We start from the raw sequence: 20,898 nt of genomic DNA, 5'->3' as shown, positions 1-20,898 counted from the left end.
ACGGTGCCAGTGTGGCGCTAGTAGTATTGATTATGAATGTGGTGTTACTCCAGATCTTCGATTTTCCTAGTTTTTATAGTTTTCCCTTTATGTAGTCATTAAACCCTAACTCTGTACCAAATTTCAGCTCTCTGAGTTTATGGGAAGTACTAGTTCTATTTTGATGATCATCAGTGAGTGAGTGAGTGTCATAAATGCGAAACTTTGCTTTCGCTTAACTTTGAAACTAAATGACCTACAGACTTGAAATTTTGGATTTTAAGTATGTGATTATAGCTTACTAGATAACGAAAATTTCAGCGTTCTGGTCTTATCCAGAGGTTCTCAAATAGAGGCCTGAAAATGCGGCGAAATGGTTCCAGTAAAGGATGGTACGGCAGTGTTTGCTTCGCGCTCGACTTGGCGGGGGCACTGCCGTGCCCCCAGAAATAACTCTCATATATAAATAAATATTCTAATTAATGTGTATTTGTAGTATTTATATGTCTTTTTTTCCTAGTTTCCCACAAGATGCAATATTAAAAGAAAAATGGATCGCGGCTACGGGACGGAAAGACTGATTTGATCTGGAAAACATAGTACCATTTGTTCAATTCATTTTGAAAGTACCTGTTTTATTGACCCTTCAAAAAAGAAGAGATTGTTAAAAAAAACGGCATGCCCCACTATACATATATTAAAACGGATTGACAATGATGATGAGGTTAGTGAATAGGTTTAATGAGTAACAATATTTTTATTAATAACGTATAAAATACTAGCTGTTACTCGCGACTTCGTCCGCGTGGAATTTTCGCAAAAAAAAGTAGCCTATGTCCTTTCTCAAGGTCTAGCTAGGCCATCTGTATACCAAATTTCATACAAATCCGTTCAGTAGTTTTGGCGTAAAAGAGTAACAGACAGACAGTTGCTTTCGCATTTATAATATTATTACATATGAATATTATATTATTATATACATATTATATAGAGTTAGGATATAGTTAGGATTAGGATACATATAATATTATACATATATAATATACTAGCTTTCCGCCCGCGGCTTCGCCCGCGTGGAATTTTGTCTGTCACAGAAAAACTTTATCGCGCGCGTCCCTGTTTCAAAAACCGGGATAAAAACTATCCTATGTTCTTTCCCGGGACTCAAACTATCTCTATGCCAAATTTCATCAAAATCGGTTGCGAGGTTTAAGCGGGAAAGCGTAACAGACAGACAGACAGACAGACAGACAGACAGACAGACAGAGTTACTTTCGCATTTATAATATTAGTTGGGATTGAATAATAATACAAAATTTATCCATATCGTTTATCGGATCGTGTCTAAAATTAAAAAGTGTTTTTTAAAAGAAAACTACATGTGACTTTGTCTCAAAATAAACTTAAACAGGATGAAATTAATGATACAAAAAAATTAATTATGTGTGACAACACTGGCGGCTCGAAAAATGCCTGCGCAGCAACGATGTATTATAATAAGCAATCTGTTTTAGAATTATACATTTTTATTTAAAATTCAATGAAAATAATAATATTACCTATTTCAACATTCCGTTTAATATCATTCGTCTGTATATCTCATTCGTCTGTGTATCTCATTCGTCTGTCAGATAATCGATGCCATTTTTGTGATCGTAGCGGTGCGTTGGGGCAACGGCGGCATCGGCATCTTTGAATCGATTACGATTTCCCGTCACTAAATGTTGGCTGTGACGTCACAGTAGGTATTAAAAAGTCGGCACGCTTGGTTTTAATACAGATTGTGTTACTTGCGTTATCTATGTATATCTATATCTGTGGCTCAGGCTTTACGCCTCAAAGTGACCACGACCGCTCTGTCAAGAGCGAAACGAATAAGAAGAAGGCGTCACGAACTACTTATTTGACGCTGACCGTACTATGGACATACACCCGAAAAACATAACTCCTTCTAGCGCAGTCGGTTAAATAAAGAATGTAGATAACAGAAACGTCACATTACCAATTTAGCCAAAATATTAGTCACTTTGAGTCATATCATACATCTTATCAATTACTAGCTGTGCCCGCGACTTCGTACGCGTGAAAATAGTTTGAATAATATTTCCCGTTCTTGCAACATTTTTCTTTACTGCTCCGCCCCTATTGGCTGTAGGGTGATGTTTATAGCCTAAAGCCTTCCTCGATAAATGGGCTATCCAACACAAAAATATTTTTTCAAATTGGACCAGTAGTTCCTGAGATTCAAGCAAACAAACAAACTCTTGAGCTTTATAATATTAGTATAGATAGTATAGATTTCAGCTGATATCAGCCTATCACCCGCATTTATAAAATATAGTAGTGAAATAGTACACTTTATGTTACAGTGTGAAAAAGTCTGTGCGTAAATATTTAATGAATGAAAACTTCATTCAGAAAGGTGTAAAATAAAAAACCAGTACAAAAAGTAAGTGCAACTTTTTCTAACATAAACAAATTCCTTTGATATTTAATTTATAATACCTTGTAATGTATATGTTACAGGAAATGTATGAATTTTAGGAATTGTATACTATTCCTAGGAAATGTAAACAATTCCGAAGCTATTTAGGAAATGTATAAAATATTGCTTCAGAGATTTTTTAATACGCACATATCCTAGGAAATGTATACTTTTCCTAGGAATTTTATAGAATTCCAATATTGTATTAAATGGAAATGTACTTATAAAATTAATCGGCACAAGCGCGGTCGTGTGATCGGGTGCCCCTCGGTACGCCTAAAATTTCATTTGGCCAAACCACATTGGCCGATAGGTACTTTAAACTCACAAATTATTGTTTAGCCTGACAGTTGTTTTCGCACTATTATACTTTGGCCGAAAAAAATATTTGCTTAAATTTATTGGCATACCTTTCTTTCGGCATCACGCATATTACGCTGAAGTATTGGAAATCCCTAATTTTAACATCTCTTTTATTAAACTATTATTGGCATGAAGGTTTTAGTAATCCTGTAGCTGGATAACAAAGTCTAGGTTAGGTTAGGTTAGACTTGCGACCTTACACATACACAGCTGCCGCGGCGCGGTAGCGCCATTTAAGTTTCGGAGAGCAAAAATGGGCGCAATAAAAATAATTTTGTGTAAAAAAAAATATCTTAATTACATTTCCGACTGCTGTTTAGGAAATGTGAAATTTTCCTAGAAAATGTGTCTAATATGATTTACATCACACATTTCCGGGTGATTTTAGGACTTATACACAATTCCTAGGAATTGTATACAATGACGGATTTCATACATTTCCTGTAACATATACATAGGTAGATGATGGTAATATGGATCTGAAACGTGGTCGCTTACTATGGGCTTACTATTTTTTTCTCGATGTCCACCAGTGGTGGACAAATAGTGGGGGACATCGGGAATAAACGATGTCCACCAGTGGTGGACAAATAGTGGGGGACATCGGGAATAAACGCTCAGTGTCCACCAGTAGGGCCCAACGGGAAGATTTCAGTAGCGCTGTCCCCCACAGGTGGACATTGCAACTTTTTGTCTCGATGTCCACCAGTGGTGGACAAATAGTGGGGGACATCGGGAATAAACGGTGGACATCGAGAAAAAAAGTTGCAATGTCCACCAGTGGGGGACGGCGCTACTGAAATCTTCCCGTTGGGCCCTACTGGTGGACACTGAGCGTTTATTCCCGATGTCCCCCACTATTTGTCCACCACTGGTGGACATCGTTTATTCCCGATGTCCCCCACTATTTGACGGTGGTAACTCCGGTCAATGTCACGGGTGGGACGGTTCAGTGTGTGACATCTTTATCATCGTTTTCATAGTCCATTTATAAAGTATGTCAGTGTCAATGTCATGTGGTGTCAAATAACTGTTGTCTGGCGCCAATTTATTATCAAAAACATTAAATAGGTAGTAAGCGGAGGCTAATTTCTTTATGATGTTCTGGATTACAATTTCATACATACAAAAAGTTACTTTTGAAGAGCGAGTTGATAAATAACTGAGGGTTCCGTATCCAATTTAATAAATTCTACTAATATTATAAAAGTGAAAGTTTATGAATGTTTGTTATTCTTTCATGCAAAAACTACTGAACGGATTTTGATGGAAGTTTCCAGCAAGTATTATTGTTTGTATTTTTACCTACATCAAAATAACTTAATGGCTTAAATTATAACAAAACGGGAAAATATTCATTCTCATCAAAATCCGTCCATCCAGTAGTAAAAAAAAAATTTTTCATTCAATGGTAGGTAGGTAGGTATTTACTATATTTCTGTTGGGGAAGTTCTCTATGGTTGAGGATTTCAGGTAAAGCTGCTTCCACCTTCGGCCTGATCATCAATTTCCATCAGGTAAGATGCAGGCAAGAGCTTCCTCGTTTTAAGATTAAAAGTGTTTTTATAAGGTTTTTTCATTAATTCATATTGAACCCTAAAATGGTAAACAACTTTTTCCATCTCTTCAGTCTATGGAAAACCTAAACAACTAAACCTGCTGTTCTAATATCAATTCTATTCCCTCTTGTTAAAGTCCAAATAAAAATTAGCATAATATAAATTTCAAATTCGCGGCTAGGTAGATCTAGCACATGAAATAAACCAAATTGGTCTTTATTATTTGCGGAATAAAGTTCAGTTTTAAGTAAACGTGCTAGACTACGCATGGATAAGGTTATGCAGTAAGTTGAATTTATTAATTTTTGAATTATTATTATTCGGGATTTATTGTTTTCAAAGTTTTTTGCCTGTGATTTATTACAATGTATTTCACTGAGATTATACTTAAAGGTATAACGGGACTATTCCCACCTCTTTTTCCCACCACTGCAACTCCTGTGTAGCCAGGATCTACAGCTTGACCGCCAATAACCCAACCAGTGAAGGTCAAGTTTGTCCCGGAGGAAAGTTAAACTGTCATTGGACCCGCATGATTTATAGTTGCCTGGCTAACAAAAATTCCTAGGTTCGAACCCCAGCAATCTATACTCAAAACCAAAATCAAAAATATTTATTCAGTTTAGACCACAAGTGGCACTTATGAACGTCAAAATTAATATAGTAAATAATAAAAAAGAAAAGGTAGCCCTTATGGGGCAGTTTACATGTCTCCTTATCTTTTGGGCCCTACCAGCGCTTCGAGACAAACATATGGCAAGTGCTGAGAAGAAACGCCGGAACAAACTCAGACTACTATACTAGTCTATACTAATCTATACTTCTATACTATCTATACTAATATTATAAATGCGAAAGTTACTGTCTGTCTTGCTTTCACACCTAAACCACTGAACCGATTTTGATGAAAGGCATAGAGATAGTTTGAGTCCCGGGAAAGAACATAGGATAGTTTTTATCCCGATTTTTGAAACAGGGACGCGCGCGATAAAGGTTTTCTGTGACAGACAAAATTCCACGCGGGCGAAGCCGCGGGCGGATAGCTAGTGAATAATAAATTGAAAAAGCATGTTCTGTATTATTTAACTGTAAAAATACAAAGTCCAAAACCTAGTACTATCATTAAAAATGACATAAATCAATAAATACCTAGTATCTATTACAATCTTTACTATATCACGATTATTCACGATAACCAAAATTGATAGTTGAGATAGCTCTATCAGTTCCTGATTTCAGTGACCTTGTATCTCTATCTAAAAAACATAGTTCTTTATCTAACATTATCTATAAATATTTGAGGCACGAAAGCAAATTCAATAAGTACTTTCAGTTCTTCAGTACTTAATCCTACTATTATTATAAATGTGAAAGTTTGTGAGGATTTATGTTTGTTACTCTTTTACGCAAAAACTACTGAACTGATTTGGGTGAAATTCAGCACAGAGGTAGTTTGAGACCCAGGGAAAAACTTGATGCAAAAATAACTTGAAAAACTTCGAATTTCCTAAAGGTGGGAATCGAACCCACGACCTTTCACTTGCCGGGCGACTGCTCTCTTACCGCCTCATCAGAGATGCGACTTTTGTGATATAATTTTAATAACATACTGTAGGTTTTGCCCTGTTTTTGGAACGGACAAGCGAAATCAAATTAAATTCTGTGACAGACCAAAATTTAAGCGGACATTAAAACAATACGAGTAGAGTGCATTTCCTTCCTTCCCTCCTAAAAATGTAGATTACTTAATAACCTATTTATGGCTAAAATGAAAAAGTTCCAAACCGAATTCATTTAAAAATAACCTTCCCTTCTGCGTACTATGTGCTCTGCCCAATGCCACTTCAGGTTGCTAATCCGTAGACCTCATAAAGGTAGCAGAAAGGCGCTGGATGCAGGCCGCTACGAACCGGGCGATATGGAAATCATTGGGAAGACCTATGTTCAGCAGTGGACGTCCTCTGGCTGAAATGATGAACTTTCCTAAAGAATTTTTGCGATTATTTCTGAAGTTTGTTTTTTGATTCTGTTTCTTAGAGCAGAGATGAAAGTAGGTTCAAATCAGTGTAGCTGTTCTTAAGGTATATGAATGATAAACTTACCGAAGGTTTTTAAATTACCTAGCTTTACAGCAGCTTGATCTGCGTGAAATTCCAACTGTCACAGATTCTGTAAAAGTATCAAATGGACTATTTTTGTCTTAAAATTTATATTTGTGGTTTCTTAAAAAAAACGCATTTTTTGTATGAAAAAAATATGAATATGTTCATAATTATCCATAAAAAACTGCAATTTCATATTTAACACTTAATAAATTATGTAATAAACATTTATTTATGACTCTGAGTACAATTATATGACTCTGAGTACAATTGCACTTACATTGCACTTGGCGGAATTGAAATCAACAACGTTTCGCTGTAGACGGTCTGCTAAGTGAACTAAGGGTACGTTCACACGGTGTAATCCTGTTTTTTGCAGGATTCCGTTCACGAGTAGGTATGTTTTTACATTCGGACTTCCCGTTTGAGTTTCCCGTAAAAAAAACCGAACCGTACGGATTTGGAAATCGAATTTGAAAGTAACACGTGTGTTCACACGAACTGGACTGCCACAACCTGCATTACTGGATCCCGCGAAACTGTCTTGCCGTGGTCACGCACGGGCCTTAAACTGATAAAAAAAATAACTTGTTTGTCAAAATCTTTATGTTGACCCCACTGCAACAGTAGGTAGAGCTACCAACTACCAACATGTAAAATTCAGACGAAAGAAGTTTTATTCAGAAGTTCAAACGATAAATAACCATAAGCTGTAGTCTCTAAACAAACACCGAATACCATTAAACGAAACCTAATTATTTACATCCAGCCCATGCAATATTCATCCCGATTTCAATTTGTAATGAATCAAAAAAAAATGGCGCAGATTCGTTCAACACCGTCCCATATAAAGTGAGATAGGTAGATCGTTTACCAGTGTGGCGCCGCGCTCGGTTGCGTGTGTTGGTGCGAGATTCGTTTTTTGAATTTTGAGTTTTTGGCGGGAACTCACCAAGGAGTCTGCAATGTGATTGCGTGAGTTTTTTTTTCTGTTTTTGACATTGGAATTTGACATTTAGGTTAAGCAAGGATTTATTGTTTTTTTTTTTTATTTTACATGCATGATTGATTTTCCTTGGCGATACCTTTTTCACTATATTGTACGAACTTCGTACAGCCTATGTTCATCAGAAATAATGTAGGATTCCAACGGTGAAAGAATTTTCCAAATCGGCCTATTCAATACAAACAACCAAATCTTTCGTTTTTATAATATCAGCGTAGATGTAGATAATTAATTTGATAAGAATTTAGCACCGGTCTTCTCCTGAAAGAAGGGATTTTTCAAAATGATTTTACGTGCGGCTTGCAAAAGCCAGTACCTAAAGTATAAATCCTATTATTTATTTAGAAGTTATCCAAGTATGAAGTAATGGATGATATTAAATGAATGATAGATGATATCCGAGGGGGATTTTCCTTGATTTCAGTAAAGATGTGGCATTTTACTGAAACCAGACGCGGACTTCTTGAGAGAGCTTGAAAAGTGATGTTGCACTGTTTTGTGTCATTTGCCTACACTCTATATTATAATCCACTAATTATTACACGTTAATAGTGGCCTGAAGACAATTTTTGGAAATTAAAACAAAACTGCTTAAAAAACATGATGCGTCTTTCTTCTTCTAGTCGTGTCGACAACAAACCTAGTCAGCGTCAGCTCAAAACTCCGCTACAAGAGTGGCGTTGTCAGTAGCCTTCATTAAAAATTAAAATCTTCTTTTAATATTTCATTAATGCTTCAATTTCCCGACAAGAATTCCCAAAATACAAACTTTAGAAAAATCATCATCAGCCCTTTACAGTCCACTGCTGGACTATGAGCATCCTCCACTATAGTGGAGGGTTTTGCCATAATCCCCACGCTTGGCAGGCGGATTGGAGATCGCAGTTTAAAAGATTGATGTTTTTTACCGAGCGCTGCTGCCCGTTCTCTGTTTGATGTGTAGTCCCTAAGGCTGGGTTGCTACACTATCTTACTTTAATTTTGACAAACGTCAAAAATCTGTCAAACTCCATATAAAAAGCACCGGTTACGCGGTTATCGTCATAGTTACCGTTAAAGTTAGGTTGTGTAGGTACCTCAGCCTTTAGTCGCCTCTTACGACACCCGCGGGAAGAGTAGGGGTTGGTGACAAATGTATTCTACTCTGCCGTTACCACATGGCAAAGAAAATAAAATACAACTTCTATAAAAGCTCAAGTACACTATGCAGGAAATTGGCCAAGACGTTTAGTGTGAACACCATCTCGAATTTGTTCCGGCGTTTCTTCTCAGCACTTGCCATAATATGTTTGTCTCGAAGCGCTGGTAGGGCCCAAAAGATAAGGAGACTTGTAAAGTGCCCCATAAGGGCTACCTTTTCTTTTTTATGTAAATAACATTTTGACGTTCATAAGTGCCACTTGTGGTCTAAACTGAATAAATATTTTTGATTTTTGATTTTTTTTTATCTCGGATACTTTCTGACCTTCCCCATCCGTGCGTCGCCCATACTTCGGTGTGCGGGCTATGGGGTGGAGTTTCGTAAAACCCGTTCTTAGTGAGCACTTAAGTTCTAAAAGGAACCCCCATGTAGGGACTCCTATCACTTGTAGTTTCTAAGATTTCGTGATGAGTCAGTGAGTCAGTCAGTGGCCTTTCGCTTTTATAGGTAGATAGATAAATTAATTTAATTTGAGATGCAACTTTTAACGATAAAATAATAACTATTTATTTAGCCATTTGCGGGGGGCCTAGTTTTTTTGATAATAGAGCCTAGTACAGTTTTATCAATGTGTCAGTGATATCCAAATTATCTATGTAACCTTCAATCAGGGAAGATAGGAAAAAGGACACGATTAATATCGACCAGCCAGCGCCAATACACTACGGCAATACACTAGGGCTTGTTCTAAGTCCGCCATCTTACCTAAGTCTGTCGCCATAACAACAATGTTAACAGCATTGTTGTGTTCCGGCAGTCAGAGGTAAGATAGCCAGTTCCTCCGTGGTGGAGGATTCCGGGTGAAGCTCGCTTCCACCTTCGGCCTGATCGTCACTTACCATCAGGTGAGATGCAGGCCAAGAGCTTCCTCGTTGTGGATAAAAAAAAATATCGAAAACTAATCAGTGCCTCTATCACGAAAAACTTTCGACTTCGAATCGTTTGCGTATTCGAATCACCATCAAAAGATTTAGGCTGGGTTGCACCATCTTACTTTAACTTTGACAAACGTCAAAAAACTGTCAAACTCCATACAAAAAACACCGGTTATCGTTAAAGTTATGGTTAAAATTAGGTGGTACAACTCAGCCTTAGTATGAAAAATTAAACAGCGCTTTTGTGAACGTGACGTAAAGTGAACTTAGTATGAGAAATGGTAGCACGAAACTAATTTCGACAATCGAGATCGTCACGTTATCGTTGAATTCGAAGGCTTTTCGAAAGTTTTGTCGAAAGACGAGGTACCTATAATAAAAATCGTCCTTACCTACCGGAAAATTCAACGTGAGACGTCCAGTCATCCACCCACAGAGTGGACCGACGATCTTATAAAGATAGCAGGAAGGCGCTGGATGCAGGCTGCTACCAACCGGGCGATGTGGAAGTCATTGGGGGAGGCCTATGTTCAGCAGTGGACGTCGCTGAAATGATGATGAAAAACGTGAAAAGTTTAGGCTAAATTCTCCATTTGCCTCTAGTAAATTAGAGAGGGTAATGCTCCTACAGTGGAGACAGTTAATTTTTCAGTACATACACAATTTTACAAAGTTTGGATTTATAGCTCCTGAAAAACGCAAAAATGATTGTACCAAAAAATTTACATTTCCTGAAATCCTGAAAAACGAGTTGTTTTTTCATTTTGCTGTTTAATTTTGTACTTTGACAGTAGTATTAGTCAAAATCTGTTTTCTAGGCGCCGACCATCGATTTTTCGTCGGCTGATAGTTTAGTCGGGCAGTTGATCAGTATAGGCATGTATGAAAGTGCGACATTACACCGATTTGGTATCGGTCGATTCTTCATACAAATTAGAATCGTGCCCAATTATCGGCCAACTTAAACTTACCTATGAGAAGAGAAGGTACAATCCACAGTTGCATTTTGACCAGCTCAACAAAATTATGTCAACTAGTTGTCAGCTATCGTGCTCGAAAACTTTTGTATAAACCAGCTACAATATTGTGTAATTTCATTGAAATTCGTCTAGTTTTTGCAAAAATAACAAAATTTCACGTGTAAGGTACCTATAATACAAGTAAGAGTGGGTATGAAAATTAGATATAAAATTACGGAGAACAATTTGAATAAGACCTAGCTTAAAGCTTCGAAACTTCTTTTTACTTTGAAGTTTTGAAAGCAATTTATTCAAACAAACAATTATTTCTTTGTAAGATGCATCTTGTAAGTTTTATTGCACCATATTGTGTACTGAATTCAATTTAAATGCATTTATTCAAAACGTATAAGTTGAGTTAGGTCATACTGAATAACTTTCTCGATAAAAAAGATAAAAAACATCTAGATGTTTGTATCTCTTTCATACTTGATGTGGATGAACGAGATGGAAATTGAGACTGAATGAATCTGAGACTTCTAAATCATACATGTTTGACGCAAGTAAAAATTTATTCTTTTTCTTCTAAATAAGACTAACTCTGTCAGTGTATGAAGTTATGGGAGCGGCGCCAGAAGGGTGACTTTGACATACTGTGACGTGACAGAGCATAATAATTATAAATCAGAAGATCCGAAGTCTGCCTAACGATTGACGTTACAAAAACACCCTTCCGTGCTTCCTCAGGTACTGTCTGAGTTAAGGCCTATTCAAACCTGAGCGATATTCGCTGCCGCTGTGGGTAGAGACATACCGCGCGGGTTTCGCTCAGGTATTTAGTATCAAGTACCGCGGCTAGACCGACCTGAGCGATATTCGCTGCCGCTGTGGGTAGAGGTACATACCACGCGGGTTTCGCTCAGGTATTTAGTATCAAGTACCGCGGCTAGAGCGTTTTCTCCGCCGCAGACGGTAGCGAATACCGCTTAGGTCTGAACAGTATTATTACCGCATACCCACTGGGTTTTCTCTGCCGCAGACGGTAGCGAATACCGCTTAGGTCTGAATAGGCCTTTAAGCTATAGTCAGCAAGTAATTCAGAATGAAAATACAGATTCAGAATAACATAAATGGTAATTCCTGTAAAATAAATAAGAGGCTGACCAAGATGACTCTCCCACTCTTTGAGAACTCCACTTTGAGAACCTCCTTTTTTGAAGTCGGTTAAATGATAGATAGATTAGATTATTGACACAGATGCTCGATCTAGTTAATTTCTTGTCACCAATCCATTTTCAGTTACTTTTTGCTTGCGCATAATTTCACATACGCACTTTGGTGCATAAATTATTTATAATGTTGCATCAACAAAGTATTGAATTACATTTCCGTATACGCGACCTTTGCTAATTCAATAACTATAAGGCTGGGTTGCACCATCATACTTTAACTTTGACAAACGTCAGAAATCTGTCAAACTCTATACAAAAAACACCGGTTATCGTTATAGTTACGGTCACAGTTAGGTGGTGAAACTCAGCCTTAGTTGGCTAAAATTAGGCTAAATAATACCAGGGCTTTGAATACCGTTAAAATTCAGGTATCGTTACCTTTGCCAGACGACGATAACGTTAATAGCAAAGGTAACGTTATACCCGGTAACGATACTTTGCATGGCCTTTACCGTTAAGCTGACATACCGTTATCGATAATTTTACCGGTAAGTGATAATGTTACCATGGTCTGGTATTGGTAACGATACCAAATTACATACTAGAAGTATCGTTAAGTAACGTTATTTTATTCTATCTCTTTCTTTCAGATTTTTGAGTCAGTGGTTACATTATAGATTCATGCTATTAGTTATTAGTGTCATCAATTAATAATTGGAATATTACGTACCTAGTTCCTAGATGGTGTAAAGTTTTTTTTAGCAAGCACATTGCGCGCATTATTAAAGAAAAAACCGGCCAAGTGCGTGTCGGACTCGCGCACAAAGGGTTCCGTACCATTGATTTATGAAATTAAAATTATTATTTTTTAATTTAAGTTGTTTGTAAGAAAGATTACGCGGTAATAAGCGGTTTACGATTTACGAGGTATTAAAAAAAAACTACTTACTAGATCTCGTTCAAAACAATTTTCGTGGGTAGTTTTTATAGTAATGTACATCATATGTTTTTTTTTTAGATTTTTCATTTTCTTATTTTAGAAGTTAGAGGGGGGGGGGGGGCAACTTTTTTCCACTTATGAAGCGTCTGTCACGCAAACTATTCGGTTTAGAAAAAAGTATTTTAGAAACCTCGATATCATTTTTGAAGACCTATCCATAGATACCCCACACGTATGAGTTTGATGAAAAAAATATTTTTGAGATTCAGTTCTAAGTATGGGGAGCCCCCAATATTTTTTATTTTTTTATTTTTGCATCAAAATCTTAATGCGGTTCACAGAATACATCTACTTACCAAGTTTCAACAGTATAGCTCTTATAGTTTCGGAAAAAATGGCTGTGACATACGGACGGACATACGGACGGACAGACGGACGGACGGACAGACAGACAGACATGACGAATCTATAAGGGTTCCGTTTTTGCCATTTGGCTACGGAACCCTAAAAACGCATTATCTATAATTATCTATACTTATGATAAATCAGTAGAGAGGTCAATTCTGTACATGAAATAATTTTCAAAATAACTATCAGGGGGTGATTAATGATCTATACTGATGCCAAAAATGCAACCAGTAAAATTTTTGTCTGTCTGTCTGTATGTATGTTCCTTATAGAAACAAAAACTACTCGACGGATTTTTACGAAATTTGGTACAATTATTCTTTGTACTTCTGGGCAGGTTATAGGATACTTAACAATTCCCACGGGAACGGGAAATAGCGGGAAAATTATTTTGTATGAAAATACTAAACCGCTTAAGTAAGACGCTTGAAATTTGGCATGCAGGTGTCTTAGTGAACTTAAAGCTTAGTTACAACAGGATATTACAAAATTCCCACGGGAACGGGAATTAGCGGGATAATCCTTTTGTATGAATAAATCTAAACCGCGTGATAGATGAATGGGGTAAAACGGGATCCACGCGTACGAAGTCGCGGGCGGCCGCTAGTTTACTTATAAATAAATCTTTAGAGAGGTCAATTCTGTACATGAAATATATTTTCAAAATAACTCAGGGGGTGATAAGTGATCGATACTGATGCCAAAAATGCAATCAGTAAAATTTTTGTCTGTCTGTCTGTCCGTCTGTATGTTACTTATAGAAACAAAAACTACTCTACGGATTTTAACGAAACTTGGTACAATTATTCTTCATACTCCTGGGCAGGTTATAGTATACTAAGGGATTCCCACGGGAATGGGAATTACCGGCAAAATCCTTTGTATGAAAAATCTAAACCGCTTATGTTAGACGCTTGGTCATGCAGGTATCTTAGAAAAGTTAAAGCTTACTTACAACAGGATATTGCAAAATTCCCACGGGAACGGGAGTTAGCGGGAAAAACATTTATTTTGTATGAAAAAATCTAAACCGCTTAAGATAGACTCTTGAAATTTGGCATGCAGGTATTCTTAGTAAACTTAAAGCTTAGTTACAACAGGATATTGCAAAATTCCCACGGGAACTGGAGTTAGCGGGAAAAAAAATTGTATGAAAAAATCTAAACCGCTTAAGTTAGACGCTTGAAATTTGGCATGCAAGTATCTTAGTAAACTTCAAGCTTAGATACAACAGGATAATTATTGCAAAATTCCCACGGAAACTGGAATTAGCGGGAAAATCCTTTTGTATGAAAAATATAAACTGCTTAAGTTAGACGCTTGGCATGCAGGTATCTTAGTATACTTAACGCTTATTTACGACAGGATATTGCAAAATTCCCACGGAAACGGGAGTTAGCGGGAAAAAACATTTAGGGTAAACCAGAGAGTGATTGCCCACTGGTAGTGATTGCCCGCTTTAAGAATAATATTGTCAGGTGCTGACTTTGAATCACTCTAGTTAGATTTGAATTTACTAAGTAGATGGCTCCGTGATCAATGTACAGTAGATTTAAAATTTACAATAGGAAACACTAAAAAAAAACAGTTATGGCGGATTTTGTCAAGACGGGTGAAAATGTTACTCAAACAGGTAAAGACTGTAACAATTTTACTAAGGACTTACTTGCTTAGAGGTTAAATTTTTTTTGCAAGTTATTTAATATTCAACTAATGGTGTATAGTCATGATGAAATTATAAGTGTTTTCTCCATTATCAATGAATATAACTGATAAAATTTGATTTCTAACGGTCATTTTAACGGTGGGTAATCACTGCACGTAAATCTGTATATTTTTAGTTATTGCCCACCATCATTTCAGTTATTGCCATATGTTAATGTATAGTTATTGCCCAGGGCAATTATTATTAGAGTGTTGCCACCATGCAGTAGCAGTGTTTAAGTTGCTCATTGCTAGACTTGTTTTGCAATTTACAGGTATAAATAGTGAAATGTCTTTTAATGTTTCATTTTCAGTATGCCAAAGACTCCAAAAGTTCAATATAGCATAGAAAATTTGCAAAAAGCGATCGAAGCTATACAAGATTTATCCAACAATTTATCTACAAGATAAATTTCTGAAAAATATGGTTTGGCTTGAAAAAATTGATAAAAATTCAAATGCAAATACAAAAATGTTTTGAAGTAGATGATTCTGTCTCTACCGATTCTGACTCATCAACATCAGCTCAAGAAATATTTGATAATATTTATGTTAATAAGGCCAAACGCAATTTATTTTGAAATTTTGAAGACTGTACTACTAGAATTTAAGTTTAATGTTTTGTTTTGTTTATTTAAAGCCTATTTTGTCATTTTAAAATTGATTATTTTGTTTTAAGACACTGGGCAATTACTGTGCTTTGATGTGGGCAATTAGTGTAAGTAATGGGCAATGACTGTACTTTTTGGAGGATTTTAAATTTATTTCAATATTTTCTAAGTTATGTAAGTTTTAACTAAAAACTGTTAATATTCTGTTTAACAGTTTATTGAGTTATAAGAAAAAAGTCATAAATGGTCGATAATTAAAATACTTTCTTTAATTTTTCATCTCAATGTGTTTGAAATCTTTAAGTGGGCAATAGCTATACGGTTTACCCTATATGAAAAAATCTAAACCGCGTAAGATAGATGAAAGGGGTAAAACGGATCCAGTCATTCCAGTCCTGAGGCAGTCGCTTTTTTGAGAAGGGGCGAAAGCAGGCAGCCTTGCCGGACGCCCGTATGCACCTCGATGTATTCGGAGATGAGGCCGTCGTGAGTCATCGTATAAGAATATTTCCTATAGATGGCCTTCAGTAGGTCGATGATTTTCGGCGGGAAACCAAATGTCAGCGAGTCACGACCATAATACTTGCCTACTTCAGCGTATCAAAGGCTTTTTCAAAGTCTTCAAAGGTTGATAGACTTCCCTTTGCCATTGTGATGCCTGCTCCAAAATGATATGCAAAGTATTGATCTTGTCGATCGGTGCACGAGCAATTCGGGCGGAAGCCGCCTGTTCCCTACGCAAAAGAGGTTGAACGGCCCCTGATAACCTCTCCAAGATAATCTTGCAGAAAACCTTTGACGGTATCGAGAGCAAAGTGATACCTTTCCAATTCCAGTGATACCTTTCTTTGGCACAGTAATTAAAAGTTAGTTCCGATTATGCGATGCTTCAATTGGGAAGCCTAGGCCTTATTTGCCACCTGAATTTTCGCCCCTATAAGGCGCGTTTTTTGAAGCTTCATGGTTTAAGTCATCCTGGTTTAAGGGCATCTACACGTCTAATGGCTGAACGTTACGTGTGGCCTGGTATGAAGAAGGACTGTCGAAATCGGGCTCGTTCTTGCCTCAAGTGTCAACATAGCAAGGTTAGCAGACATACCCGCACACCTGTTGGTGACATTGACCTTCCTTCCGGCATATCCACGTTGATATTATTGGGCGTCTTCCACTTAGCAAAGGGTTCCAGTACTGTTTTACTGCCGTAGGCCTGGTCCATCAGCAACATAACGGCCGAGGAAGTTGCTGAAACTCTTACTAGGGAATGGATGGCTCGTTTCGGTGTTCCATCTGTGGTAACAACTAGAGTTTGCAATATCGGATAGTTTTCAATTCCAGAACTGATTTCCGATATTGGGCACTCAACTCCGGAATTCCGGTTCTAGTTCCGGAAATGATTAGCGCCTCTCGACAAACATGTACACGTATGTGGCATCCACTTCAGAACCTTGCCCCATCGGTCGTCTGTCTGCGTACTATGTGCGCTGCCCATTGCCACTTTAGCTTGCTAATTCGACCTCTATACAGAAAGGGGTAAATGGGTATATGAGCCGACACTAGCCCATGTTAACGTGGGCATATAAATGATATGGTGAAGTCAGAAATTTGATGTCATCATTTTATCCGATTTGTATGAAAATTGAAATAATTAAAATGAAGATAAAATTTTCTCACTTCACCATACCATTTATGCCCATGTTAACATGGGCTAGTGTCGGCTCAATTATACAAATTTAACTAACACCCTGTATGTCAGGTGACTTTAGTTCGTTTACGAATCTCCTCATTTCTGGTTCGATCTCGAAAAGAAACACTGAGCATAGCACTCTCCTTTGAGCTTATTATAAGGCCTACAGTGAGAAGCCACGTTTCCGAACCGTATGTCATCACTACTAGTAACACACACTGATTGTAAACTTTCGTCTTTAGGCACTGAGGTGTTTTGGTCGAAAATATATTATGACGTAGTTTCCCGAAAGCTGCCCAGTCGAGTTCAATTCGATGTATTATTACATCTCCCTGCCTCACAGTCACAGCTCGCTGCAGAGGAATCGCTCTCGTGCTCAGCCAGGCTTAAAGACCTTATAGCCTGAACGCCAGGCATATTGGCAAGTTAGACTCTTCGGTCTTCTGTATAACCTGCCGTAGTGTATAGATGCGGTATATTGTAAACTTTTCGATGGCCGGCTTCTTCGAGAGGCTATAAGTCATCGGACCTACGCACAGAACTATTTGACTCAGATCCCAGATGGGTCTGTAATTCCTTAATAATAAGGCTTTTACCCCTTTCTTGAAGAAAAACACCACCAAACTTTTGTTCCATGCCTCTGGCATTATTCCCTGAAGTAAGACGGAGTTATAGTCTCTGAAGGACTTTCAGTATCGGTTTATCACCCGCCGCATTCAAAAAGCTTCGAGGTTATTCCGTCATCACCCGGTGCCTTGTTGTTCTTTAGCTGTTTGAGAGCCATCCAATCTTGTATGGGCTGATTTCCGAGATATCTTCTTCTATTTTGTGGCGTCGAACCTTTGACCAGGCATGTAATACGGCTAAGCAATGTAGTAGTACAGAAGGGTGAAGAAGGGCAGCCATAGTAGATAACACAGAGTCATTCAGGAGAGTGCAAATAAGAGTTGCAGCAACCCTAATTAAGGATCGGCTGGGACGAACAAGGATAGGCGAATCCAATTTGCGAGGCTTGACAGGGATGCGTTGGTTAAGGTGGCCCTTTATAAGGCTTGGGAGCTTGCTGGTAACGAGCTATTGGACGTAGAGAGGGTTATTAATTATACGTACATTTTCTACTTTGTCTAAGATAAGCACGAGAACGATTTGTCCAAAACATATGAATGTGGTCATATTCAATGCAGGATTAAGTGCCCTTCAACCTTCATGAAGACCACTTTTCGATAGGGTAAGTCCTTCACTCGGTATAAGTGGAAAACCGAAAAAACGCCCCTTTCGGGGGCCCCCATCACTTAAGCACAAGCACAACCCCGTCGAAGTCTAAAACCTAGGAGAGTCTTTATGGGCAACAAATGAAGCCATTAAAAACGTAATAAAATCTTTTGTAGTAGTCCAGTCAATGAATGCCTTAACGACGGTGTAGAGAGAAATCCGTGGAACACAATTTCTGACCTCGGGACTTTATTAAGCCTAGTTAGGTGGTGAACATAGCAAAAGTCCCCGCCCTTAGCCCTTGAGCCGGCGGGGAGAGGGGGGTTTAAAGGTACTACTTTTCGGTTTTTCGCTTAATCCTCGGAAACTATGCGTCCTAGTGACATGACTACTATGAACCAAAAAAAGCTTATTCAATTTGCTACTGGTGAGACCGTCAAGTTTTTCTATATCTTGTATAGTTTTTGCGGCATCTGCTCTAGAAGGTCTGTAAAATTGGAAAATTTATTGTTGTCTTACATGTTCCTTTCAGGAGAAAATCGACTAAATCAACATTGAGCAAACACTATAGACATGCGGGAGCATGTTAAGCCTAGTTCCAGGGAGGGGACTGCACCGTGCGTATATTTAGACGAACCAATTAGAGCCACTTTTGACTCCTCATCATTCAAAAACTGCTGTGCATTAACACTTCAAAAGACAATGCCGGAAATTGGCGTCTTTTTTTTTTCGCGCGGCCATCGACCAAACCTTGTTTTTTGATTACAAAATAGTGTAATAAACCAAACTTACTATGACATGTATACCTCTAAACTCAGTCTGAACTGAGTTACGAGCATCAGAAGTTTGATGAATTTCATACTAGATTTGCTTTTTGCGCGCAAGTTTTGTAAGAAATTGCAACAAAATAGTGACATTGTATGTGTAAACAAACAATACCATCCATTAAAGGCTCCAGACATCAGTATGCAGCAGAATCAGCGCAATAAAAAAATAGCGCAATATTTTGTTGCAATTTCTTACAAAACTTGCGCGCAAAAAGCAAATCTAGTATGAAAATCATCAAACTTCTAATGCTCGTAACTCATTTCAGACTGAGTTTAGAGGTATACATGCCATAGTAAGTTTGGTTTATTACACTATTTTGTAATCAAAAAACAAAGTTTGGTCGATGGCCGCGCGAAAAAAAAAAGACGCCACCTTCCATACAAAATCTGGCATTGCCATTTGGCTCATGTATTGAGACTTGCAAGATATACATCAGCTTCAAATTTTATAAATATACCTCAAACGGTTATTTAGGTATTGACGTTCAAAAATCGATATTTAGAGCACTAAAATCTATCTATCACATGTGAAATGTTAAAATTTACTGGTTTTTTATTTGTTCCTTTGTATTTACATAACTACCTTTCTGGATGCCAAATTTGAACCTTCGAGGTCATCTGGAAGTGGTTAGAATTTGGTCTATAGGTCAGACATGTAGATTTTTGGACGTCAATATCTAAAGAACCGTTTGAGGCATATTTATGAAATTTGAAACTGATGTATATCTTGCAAGTCTCAACACATGAGCCAAATTTGAAGTGTTAATGCACAGTAGTTTTTGAGTGATGAGGAGTCAAAAGTGGCTCAAAGTGATTCGTCTAAATATACGCACGGTGTACTCCCCTCGCTGGAACTAGGCTTAACATGCTCCCGCATGTCTAGAATGATTGCTCAATGTTGATTTAGTCGATTTTCTCCTGATGGGAACATGTAAGACAAAAATAAAATTTCCAATATTACAGACCTTCTAGAGCAGATGCCGCGAAAACTATACAATTTATAGAAAAACTTGTCGATCTCACCTGTAGCAAATTGAATATGCTTTTTTTGGTTCAAAGTAGTCATGTCACTAGGACGCATAGTTTCCGAGGATTAAGCGAAAAACCGAAAAGTGGCACCTTTAAACCCCCCTCTCCCCGCCGGCTCAAGGGCTAAGGGCGGGGACTTTTGCTATGTTCACCTCCTAACTAGTCTAAATAAAGTCCTGAAGTCAGAAATTGTGTTCTACAGTTTTCCATCTATAATGCTTTATTGACTGGACTATAGGAATTATTTCCGATTTGATTCATTTTTGTGTTTAACTCTACTAGCCTATTATTAGTAACTAGCGGCCGCCCGCGACTTCGTACGCGTGGCTCCCGTTTTACCCCCTTCAGCTATCTAACGCGGTTTAGATTTTTTCATACAAAAGTTTTTTGAGTTTTTTTCAAACTTACTATGATTGTATACCTCTAAGTCTGAACTGAGTTACGAGCATTAGAAGTTGATAATTTTACATACTAGATTTGCTTTCTTCGCTCAAGTTTTGTAAGAAATTGCAACAAAATAGTGACATTGTATGTGTAAACAAACAATACCATCCATTATAGGCTCCAGCCATCAGTGTGAAGCAGAATCAGCGCAATAAAAAAGACGCCAATTTCCGGCATTGTCTTTTCTTACAAAACTTGTGCGCAGAAAGCAAATCTAGTATGTAAAATCATCAACTTCTAATGCTCGTAACTCAGTTCAGACTGAGTATAGAGGTATACATGTCATAGTAAGTTTGGTTTATTACACTATTTTGTAACCAAAAAACATAGTTTGGTCG

At 37.6% G+C, this 20,898-nt stretch overlaps 1 protein-coding gene and 1 long non-coding RNA gene across 2 annotated transcripts in view; both read left to right on the top strand.

The window, feature by feature from the left end:
* Positions 1-20,898, top strand: part of LOC135085330 (uncharacterized) — a 271,536-nt gene that overhangs the window by 58,145 nt on the left and 192,493 nt on the right. The gene's annotated exons all lie outside the window — the stretch shown is intronic.
* LOC135085313 (cholesterol 7-desaturase nvd) overlaps positions 7,377-20,898 on the top strand; it is a 34,048-nt gene continuing 20,526 nt past the window's right edge. Inside the window, exon 1 of the mRNA XM_063980103.1 lies at positions 7,377-7,463. The gene's annotated coding sequence lies outside the window, so the exon portion shown is untranslated. The remainder of the gene's footprint in view (positions 7,464-20,898) is intronic.

This window comes from Ostrinia nubilalis, chromosome 28 (genome assembly GCF_963855985.1).
Source record: "Ostrinia nubilalis chromosome 28, ilOstNubi1.1, whole genome shotgun sequence".
NCBI classification, from domain to species: Eukaryota; Metazoa; Arthropoda; class Insecta; order Lepidoptera; family Crambidae; genus Ostrinia; species Ostrinia nubilalis.
The sequence above is the reverse complement of the archived record's forward strand: the minus strand, read 5'-3'. Positions and strand labels throughout refer to the sequence as shown.